Source organism: Urocitellus parryii, chromosome 8 (assembly GCF_045843805.1).
Source record: "Urocitellus parryii isolate mUroPar1 chromosome 8, mUroPar1.hap1, whole genome shotgun sequence".
Taxonomy (NCBI): Eukaryota; Metazoa; Chordata; class Mammalia; order Rodentia; family Sciuridae; genus Urocitellus; species Urocitellus parryii.
This window is the reverse complement of record NC_135538.1, coordinates 15,018,841-15,027,866: the sequence shown is the minus strand read 5'-3', so window position 1 is coordinate 15,027,866 and position 9,026 is coordinate 15,018,841. Positions and strand designations below refer to the sequence as shown.

At 45.2% G+C, this 9,026-nt stretch overlaps 1 pseudogene; it reads left to right on the top strand.

Moving 5' to 3' along the window:
- Positions 1–335: 335 nt before the first annotated feature.
- Positions 336–7,953, top strand: LOC113190580 (dolichol phosphate-mannose biosynthesis regulatory protein-like; annotated as a pseudogene).
- The last annotated feature ends 1,073 nt before the right edge of the window (positions 7,954–9,026 follow it).

The following is a 9,026-nucleotide window of genomic DNA, read 5'->3' as shown; positions in this document are numbered from 1 at the left end:
GGTTTTTGAATCCAAACAAAATATTTATCCCTTCTTATCCATGAATCCATTCTTTTTAAATATATTTTACATATATATGTGTGTATATATATGGTCAGTGGATCTTTTAGTTATTTACTTATTTTTATGTGGTGCTGAGGATCGAACCCAGGACCTTACATATGCTAGGCAAATGTTGTACCATTAAGCCACTACTCCAGCCCCAATGAATCCATTCTTTAAACAAATATTTGTTCAGACCAAGGCACTGCACTATCCACTGGGGTTGTACTAGAGCAAAACCAGAGATGGCTTTTCCCTGTAGGGGACTTAGAGCCTCGGGAATTACTACAATCATGGCTCAAAAGGAAAAGGAGGTAGTGTTGGGGCACAACACATTGTTGTTTTTTTTCCTGCAATTAAATGAGGCCAAAGTATATTATAGTCATCAAATGGGCAGTGAGTGCCTAGTAATCCATTTAATATGCAAAATTCAAAACACAAAAGACTGGGCTGCAGAGGTGGCTTAACTAGCATGTACACTAGAGCACTTAACTAGCATGTATAGGGCCCTGAGTTGCATCCCAAGCAACACCACACACACACACACACACACACACACACACACACACACACGAAAGAGCCTGCAGCCAAAAGTTGCTGTGCATGGTTGAACAAGTGTGCCACCAAAATTCATGTCTCCCAGGAACTTGAATATGTTACCAATTTGGAAATTAGTCTTTTCAATTTTTTTGGTTCTGGGGATTAAATTCACAAGAGTGCTAAGTTGCTGAAGGTCTCCTTAAGTTGCCAAGGCTGACCTCAAACTTAAGATCGTCCTGCCTCAACCTTCCAAGTAACTGGGATTATAGGCCTAGGCCACAGTGCCTGGCTTGGAGATTGGTCCTTTGCAGAGGTAATCAGGTTAAGATGAGGTCATACTGGACTAGAATGGGCTCTAAATCCAATGTGACTAGTGTCCTTATGTTAAGGGAGAAATCTGAATACAGACACACAGGGAGAATGTTATGAGACAACGAAGACAAAGATTGGAGCGATACAGCTACAAACCAAGGAGCACTAAGAATGGCTGGCTAACATAAATGTTTATAGCAGCACAACTCACAATAGCAAAGTTGTGGAACCAACCTAGATGCCCCTCAGTAGATGAACGGATAAAGAAACTGTGGTATATATACACAATGGAATATTACTCAGCATTAAAAGAGAATAAAATCATGGCATTTGCAAATAAATGGATGGAGTTGGAGAATATTATGCCAAGTGAAGTAAGCCGATTTCAAAAAACAATGCCTAATGTTTTCTCTGATACGTGGATGCTGATCCATAATGGGGATGGGAGGGGGGGAGCACGGGAGGAATGAAGGAACTTTAGATAGGGTAAAGGGGAGGGAGGGGGCATGGGGGTAGGAAAGACACTGAAATGAGATGGACATCATTATACCTAAGTACATGTATGAAGACACAAATGGTGTGAATATACTTTGTGTACAACCAGGGACATGAAAAATTGTGCTCTATATGTGTACTATGAATTGAGATGCATTCTGCTGCCATCTATAGCAAATTAGAATGAGTAAATAAATTAATTTTTAAAAAAGAATGTCTGGCAATGGAAGAGGCAAAGCAGGATCTCCCCTAGGACATAGAGAGCTTGGCTCTACCAACATCTTGACTTCAGACTAATCTAGAGAACTGAGTGAGAATAAGTTTCTGTTGCCCTCAGTTACCCAGTTTTTTGTACTTTGTTATAGCAACTCTGGGAAACTAATACACAGTCACCCTCCACACTGTTCCACATCAGGTTTCTCTTCCTAAAAACACCCAGTGTCACCATTTTTTGTGATTTATTTTAGTGGCACATTAAGATCATTTTGTATTTTGCTTTTTAACCTAATATCATTACCTTGAAAATCATTGCAAAGGAGTATCGTGTTAGTTGGTTTTATGTTTTTATAACAAAATACATGAGGGCATATTTACAAAGAAAAAAATTTACTTAGCTCACTGTTTGGAAGGCTGAAAGTCCAAACATCATGGCACTAACTCTTGCAAGGGCCCTCCTGGCTGTGTCACATCACAGCAGACACCATCATAGTGGGAACAATAGACCACATGACAAAACAGGAGCTTGCTCCTTTATGACAACTCACCTTCACAGTAACTCATTTCCCTAAGAACTGCATTGATCCCTTCCAAGGGCAGTGCCTCCAATAACCCCTGGTTAGACTCCACCTCTTAAGTTTTCCACTTCACAACACCACACTGGGGATCAAGCCTCTAACACATAAACCCTTTGCAAGCAGACCACATCCAGGCCACAACAAGCATCAGAGAATCTCCTCCTTCTCCCTCTCCCCTCCCCCTCCCCTTCCCCTTCTTCTCCTCTTCCTTTTCCTTCTTTTTTTCTTCTTATTTTTCCTCCTCCTGACTGCATAGCCTTTTGCAATACAATACAGAAGAAAGAGAAAATTGCATTTAATGTATGAGGGGGGAATACTGAGGATTGAACTTGAACCCAGGGCACTTTACCACTGAGCTGTATCCCCAGTCCTTCGTTTCTTTTCTTTTTTTTTTCTTTTTTCTTTTCTTTTTCTTTTTTTTTTTTTTTCTTTTTTTTTGAGATAGGGTCACACTAAGTTTCTGAGCCCGGTCTTGAACTTGTGATCAAAACTTGTGCATGAGGATCAAAAATTTGAGGCCAGCCTCAGAAATTTAGAAAGACCCTGTCTCAAAATAAAATAGATAGGCTGGGGATGTAACTCTGTAGTAACTCTGTAGTAAAATGCCCCTAGGTTCAATCTGCAGCACTCAAAAGATAGGTAGATAGATAGATGATAGATAGATAGATAGATAGATAGATAGATAGATAGATAGAGTAATGGTGAGTCTGAGGCCATGTGCCTGTGGCATTGAAGGCGTCTGGGGGTGGAGCCGGGGGTGCTCTGGAGCTGGGGCCTGGGCACTCCAAGCCAGATTGCTCTCTCTGGCCTGTGTACGGGTGGAAACGCTGATGCCCAGCAGGAGCACCTGGAGATGGCGCAGAATCCACCACTCTGTACAGCTGTTGAGTGAATGAGAAGTTTAGAGCGTGCATTGGCCGCGATGCCCCTTCCATTATTGCACCTAGATGGATAGTCACTTCGTCTTCTGAGCCCTCCCTTTTCTCCAGGCCACAGGGACAAACCAGGTGGTGGGACTTGGCCTTGTTGCTGTTGGCCTGATCATCTTCACCTACTATACCATCTGGGTGATCCCCTTGTCATTCATCGACAACGAGCATGTCATCCTCAAGATCCTCCCTCAGGCATACGCTGTTACCATCCCCCAGCCGCGGCCTCTTGCTGCTCCTGTCTGTGGGATTATTCATCACCTATATTATGCTGAAGAACCAGAGGGGGACCCAAGAAGGCTCAGTGAAGGCCCAACAGGGAGGAAGCTGTGGCATCTTCTCTCCATCCCCTCCAGGGCAGGGCCAAGGGTCAGAGCCTGTAGGACAGTCCAGGCATGGCAGCCCCTCAGATGGAGCAGATGGAGCTGCTCAGACAGACCAAAGCCCCCTCCTCTCCTGCTCATCCTTCCAGAAGCCAGGAGGAAGAGAGAAAAACCTGGAAGCCTCCCTTTTGTTCCCTTCCATCTCAGGGCCTGCCCGCCTCACTCTCAGACTGTCCCTTGTCCCTCTGGGTACCACATTCTTGCCTCAGTTTCCCTCCAGTGACATGCTGATGACGTGGGACTTAGCAGGGCTGAGGAATCACATGGCCTCTCCCTGTGTCCCCTGAGCACTGCTGCTCCCCAAAGCCAGCTTCTGAGTCGGACACTGCCCAGACCCCACAAGGACATCTGGACCTGGAAAGCCCTGGGGAAAGCCTGAAGACCCCTGGACCACTGGAACACATTAAGGCAGCCACCCCAGTCCCCCCAGGGCCATGTTTGTCTAGGAGGCGCAGGCCCCTGGCCCAGGGTGGTCTGTTTGGGAGAACTCAACAATAAATGTTGATGGTTAAAAAAAAAAAAAAAAAAAGATAATTCTGACACAGAGACTACACTTGTAATTCCAGAAACAGGGAGGGCTGAAACAGGAGGATTGCAAGTTCAAAGCCAGCCTCAGCAATTTTGTGAGACCCTGTCTCAAAATAAAACATTTAAAAGGGGCTTGGGGATGTGGCTCTGTGGTTCAGTGGCCCTGAGTTCAATCCCTCCAATACTAAAAGAGAGAGAAAGAATGGGTTGGGTTGGGTGGGAATCAGAAGACAGTCTGGACCCACAGTAGAGAGGTAAGGATTTTGAAAACAAGACGTAGGAATGGCACCAGAATATTGTTTCAGCATTGATACTGAGGATCTAGTACCACATTTGTATGTATAGTTGACATTCTATCATCTGCATTGATGTTTTTCTTTTTATGAAATTGTTCCTGCAATATGGTGCTAAAGGTGCTTGCTAATGAGGGTTTGAGGGCAGTCCAGAGTGTTTTTTGAAGTTTCTGGTTGATTTATCAAAATCCAGAGAAACATGGTACCTCCTCTTCCTCATCCCTACCCCACTATAAAGCCACCTGGCCTTTGTGCCTTGGACATCACAGACACCACGTGTGTGTGACAGAGGCAGAAAATGCTACAGGCAATTTTAGTGGCAGATGAAACTTCTACCCCCAAGTCACCAACTTGACTTATAAAGTTTTTGTAAAGTTCCCTTAATTCTATATTAAATGCAAACACAATTTATTATGGCACACCCAATTTTTATAGCATTTTACGTACATGGTTTTATTGAAACTTTGGTACAACTCTATTATTACCTTTTTTGGGGGGCACTGGGAATTGAATGCGGGGTGCTTTATCAATTTTTCAATTTTGAAAACAAGACATAGGAATGGCACCAGTCCTTATTTACTTTTTATTTTGAGACAGGATCTCACTCAATTGCTGAGAATCTCACTAAATTGTCCAGGTTGACCTTGAATTTGTAATCCTCTTACTTTAACCTCCTGAGTTTCTAGGATTACAGTGTGTGCCACTTCTGGTTTGCCTCGTTTTTTTTTTTTTTTTTTTTTTTTTTTTTTGTACCAGGGATTGAATTCAGGGGCACTCGACCACTGAGCCACACCCCCAGCCCTATTTTGAATTTTATTTAGAGACAGGGTCTCACTGAGTTGCTTAGTGCCTCGCAGTTGCTGAGGCTGGCTTTGAGCTCCCAATTCTCCTCTCTCAGCCTCCTCAGAATAAATTTCTTAAAAGGGCTAGAAAAAAAAAAGGTGGGGGGACTGGAGATGTGGCTCAGCAGTAAAGCACCCTGATCAATCCCCAGCACCACACACACACACACAAAAGGACAGAAAGTCCCAAAGCCACTCCAGAAATGCGCAGGGTCTTTCCTCAGCCTCTCATCGCCAGCCCCCACTTGTGGAATGCACTGCCTCAACTGGAAAGTCCTCCCTAGTAGGAGAGATTTCAGTTTAGTTAAACCCAAAGAATAAAGAATGGGGACACTGGGACAAATTCAGCTCAGTCAACAGTATTCTCTGTTTGTCTCATCAACGAAATGGGGTCAATATTACTCTTGCCGCCAGGCATGGTGGCACAGGCCTACAATCCCAGCTACTCTGAGGCTGAGGCACGAGGATCACAAGTTCAAGGCCAGCCTAGGAAACTGAGCAAGACCCTCTCTCAAAATTCAAAAAATAAAATAGAAGAGACTGGGAATGTAGTTCCGTGGGAGAGCACCCTGGGGTTCAAGCTCCAGTCCCACAAAAATAAATAAATATTTTTTGAAAAATCACTCTTGTCTGCATGAAAGAAAAAAATGTGTGCAAAGCATTAGTAATCCACCAATAGCAACTGATTGACAGTGATCTGCGTGGCACATCAGAGTGCCTCGGAAAAAAATTAAAATTAAATCTTCTCTAATTTTTGAAAAACTCTGCATGAAGAGAGAGGACACTCACTGCATTGCTTCTCACCCCCACTCAAGCTCCTCCTACTGTATTTCATTTTATTTTGTCCTAAGATGAGGGCCAAGATTACTCTGGTTGGGACAAAACTTGAGAGTGGCCATTGTCCAAACCTAAAGCTGTCTCCAGCTGATCTGAGTGTTCCAGATGTTTCTCTACAGTAACCCAAATCCCAGAGACCAGATCCGCCTACACACAATGCCTGAGAGGCTCCTGATAACCTTGTCCATATGTGGTTTCTTTAACTTCCTGCTACCCTGCCAGTTAGAGAGGCAGCCCTGGGGTCATGGCATCTACTGGGGGTAATATTATAGAGCACCTACTATGTGTCAGGTTCAGTTACTCATGTAATATTCACATGATCCCCAAGGAAGAAATTACTATCACCATCCCTATTTTGCAGATGCAGAAACTGAAGCACAGCAAGTTTAAGCCACATACCCAAAATGTGGGAGGGTGCAGACTGGGTACCAGGTAGTCAAACAGCAAGCAGAGTTGATAACATGCTTAATGGTGATGCTAGATCATTCTTGTCCAAGTCTTGCCCGTTTTGTTTGTGTTAGCCAGTTTCCCATAACTATAACAAAATACCTGAGAGGAGCAACTATAGAGAGAAATGGTTTATTTTGGCTCACGGTTTTGGAGATTCCAGTCCATGAACAATTGGCCCTGTTGCTTTGGGCCTGTGGTCAGGCAGCACATCATGGCAGGAGGCATGACAGGAACAAAACTGCTTACAGCCAGGAATCAAAGAGAGAGAGGAATCCTCTCCTAGGACACATCTCCAGTGACCTAAGGACCTCTGACCAGGCCCCACCTCTCAAGTTTCCACTACCTCCCTAGGAACCCCACCTTTAGTACTTGGGCCTGTGGGGGACATTCAACATCCAGGCTATAGCAATGTTACTGTGACCGTTTTTATTTTACCAACATCCAAAAAAAAAATTCAATCCTTGAAAGGCATCCAAAGTCACTTAGTCTCCTTCTTCAATCTAGAAACCAAAACTGGAGAAAGTTCCAATCAAGAGAGCCCCTGCACACAGACACCCTTCATTTAGACGCAAATGCCTTTGAGAGGAGTAACTCAGGGTGAGAAGGAGAATGTGCAGGACTGGGATCCTCTTTCTCTCCCTCTTTCTCTGTGCCACAGGGATCTGGAAGCAGGTGTTCGGTAAGTATTTCCTGAATGGGTTTGGGGAGTGATTAACGGTGGTGCCTAGGCTCTTTTAGGAGACTATCTTTTGCTGAGGGTTATCTTGGCCTTCCCACTCTATTGGATCCAAAGTACAACAGAGAACAAAATCTGTCTCTGTCCTATAGAGTTTCCAGCCTACTGGGAGAAAAGAGAAACTCAGAAGCAGGTGAGCAGGTGAGGATAAGGCCACAGTGGGGAGTGGCCCACGTGGCTGCTCCAGCTCACCAGGGGCAGAAATGGAGCCCTTCGTGGAGGAAGGAGAGAAGATTGAGTAAGAGCCATAAAAAACAGAAGCAGCACCTTTGCAAAGCCCCCAGGGCGCTCCCTCATTCTAAAGGCCTGGTACAGACACAGGAAAGACAGCAAGTGGAGGGAAGGACAACAGGAAGAAGTAATGCATCAGAGGCCAGGACCCTGGGAACAGAGAGCATTTGGTGATAAAGATCCAGGAGTGCCCCAGCAGTGCAGGATGTCCTATCCTGCTCCTTTCAGCAAAGGGCCCCCGGGGGTCCTGAACACGCTGAGACCCTCCTGTCCTGGGCACCTGCAATCCTGCACTGAGCTGCAAATACAGCTCATGTCTGTAGGTTCTTAAAGAGATAGGGAGGGAGGGAGGGAGGGAGAGATCTGTACTTATTACTCTGCTGAGTTTGAGCAGGAGGAGAAGCGGGTGAAGTCCCCATCCTGGGAGCAGCAGTGTGCACAGGGAACTCGGGGAACACCTCCGGAATGCTGACCTGCCGGCTGGTCCCCCTTTTCAGGAAAGAGCCAGTTTTCTAACCCACCCGTCCAAACCATCCGCTAACACCTGTGGATATTTTCACTCATGGGGCCCTCCCCCTCCTCTGTGGCCTTGATAGTTGTTGATTGTCACTCTCCTCAGGGCTCGCTCTAAAATGTCTACATTCTTCTAAATCCCAGAGCCCAGCCGGCTACAAGGATCCAATCAGCAACAGGCTCCTTGCTCTCACTCGCCAGGTGTTCATAAGGTGGCAGGACACTTTGGCTTGCACTGGGCCTAGGCTCGCTTTTGCTCATGTTTGGTTCAGAGCAGCCGGCCTTTCTCACCGACGTGTAACTGAACACATGTCCTGTCTGGGGAGTTTTGCTCTGAATTCAGTTGAGCTGGTTTTTCTCAAGCAGTATTCCCAAATTTCCCAAACGCTGTTTCTCAGACTCAGTGATATGTTCCCGACTCAGTGATCAAACAGGATGGGAGGGGTCTCCTTGGTCTCTTGGAGATTCACCAGCTTGTTAGAGGCAGAGAAGTCCTGGTTGGCCAACGGTGTCCCTGGCCTTCGACATGCTATTCCCACTGTCTCTTTCTGACTTCCCAGGAGCCAAGCCCTGGGAAGACAATCAACAACTATCTGAGGCCACAGAGGAGCAGGAAGGCCCTGATGAGTGGAAATATGGACAGGTGTTAGCTGATGGTTTGGACGGGATCTCCCAACCTGTCTCCCTAATCAGTTCTCCAAAGGATAAAATAGTCGTCTCCACTGTGTGGCTGATGACAAGTTTCAGGATTTTTTTTCCCCCAAGCAAAACTTTTTTGTTATTCTTGGTTTTGTTTTGTTTTTGCTTTTTCTTAGAATTATCATAAATACTTTTCACTATGATTATAAAGTATGTATTAATTATGGGCGACATGGAAATACAGAATAACAGTAAAAACCCATTCTTTTAAAGAAAACCACTGCTGACATTCTCTTCTAGACCTGAGTGGGTTGGTTTGTTTTTTAAAAGTGGGGATTGAACCCAGGAGTGTTCTACCACTGAGTAACATCCTTACCACTTTTTAAAAGTTTATTTTGAGACAAGTTCTCACTAAATTACCCAGGCTGGTCTTGAACTTGGAATCCTTCTACCGCAGCCTCC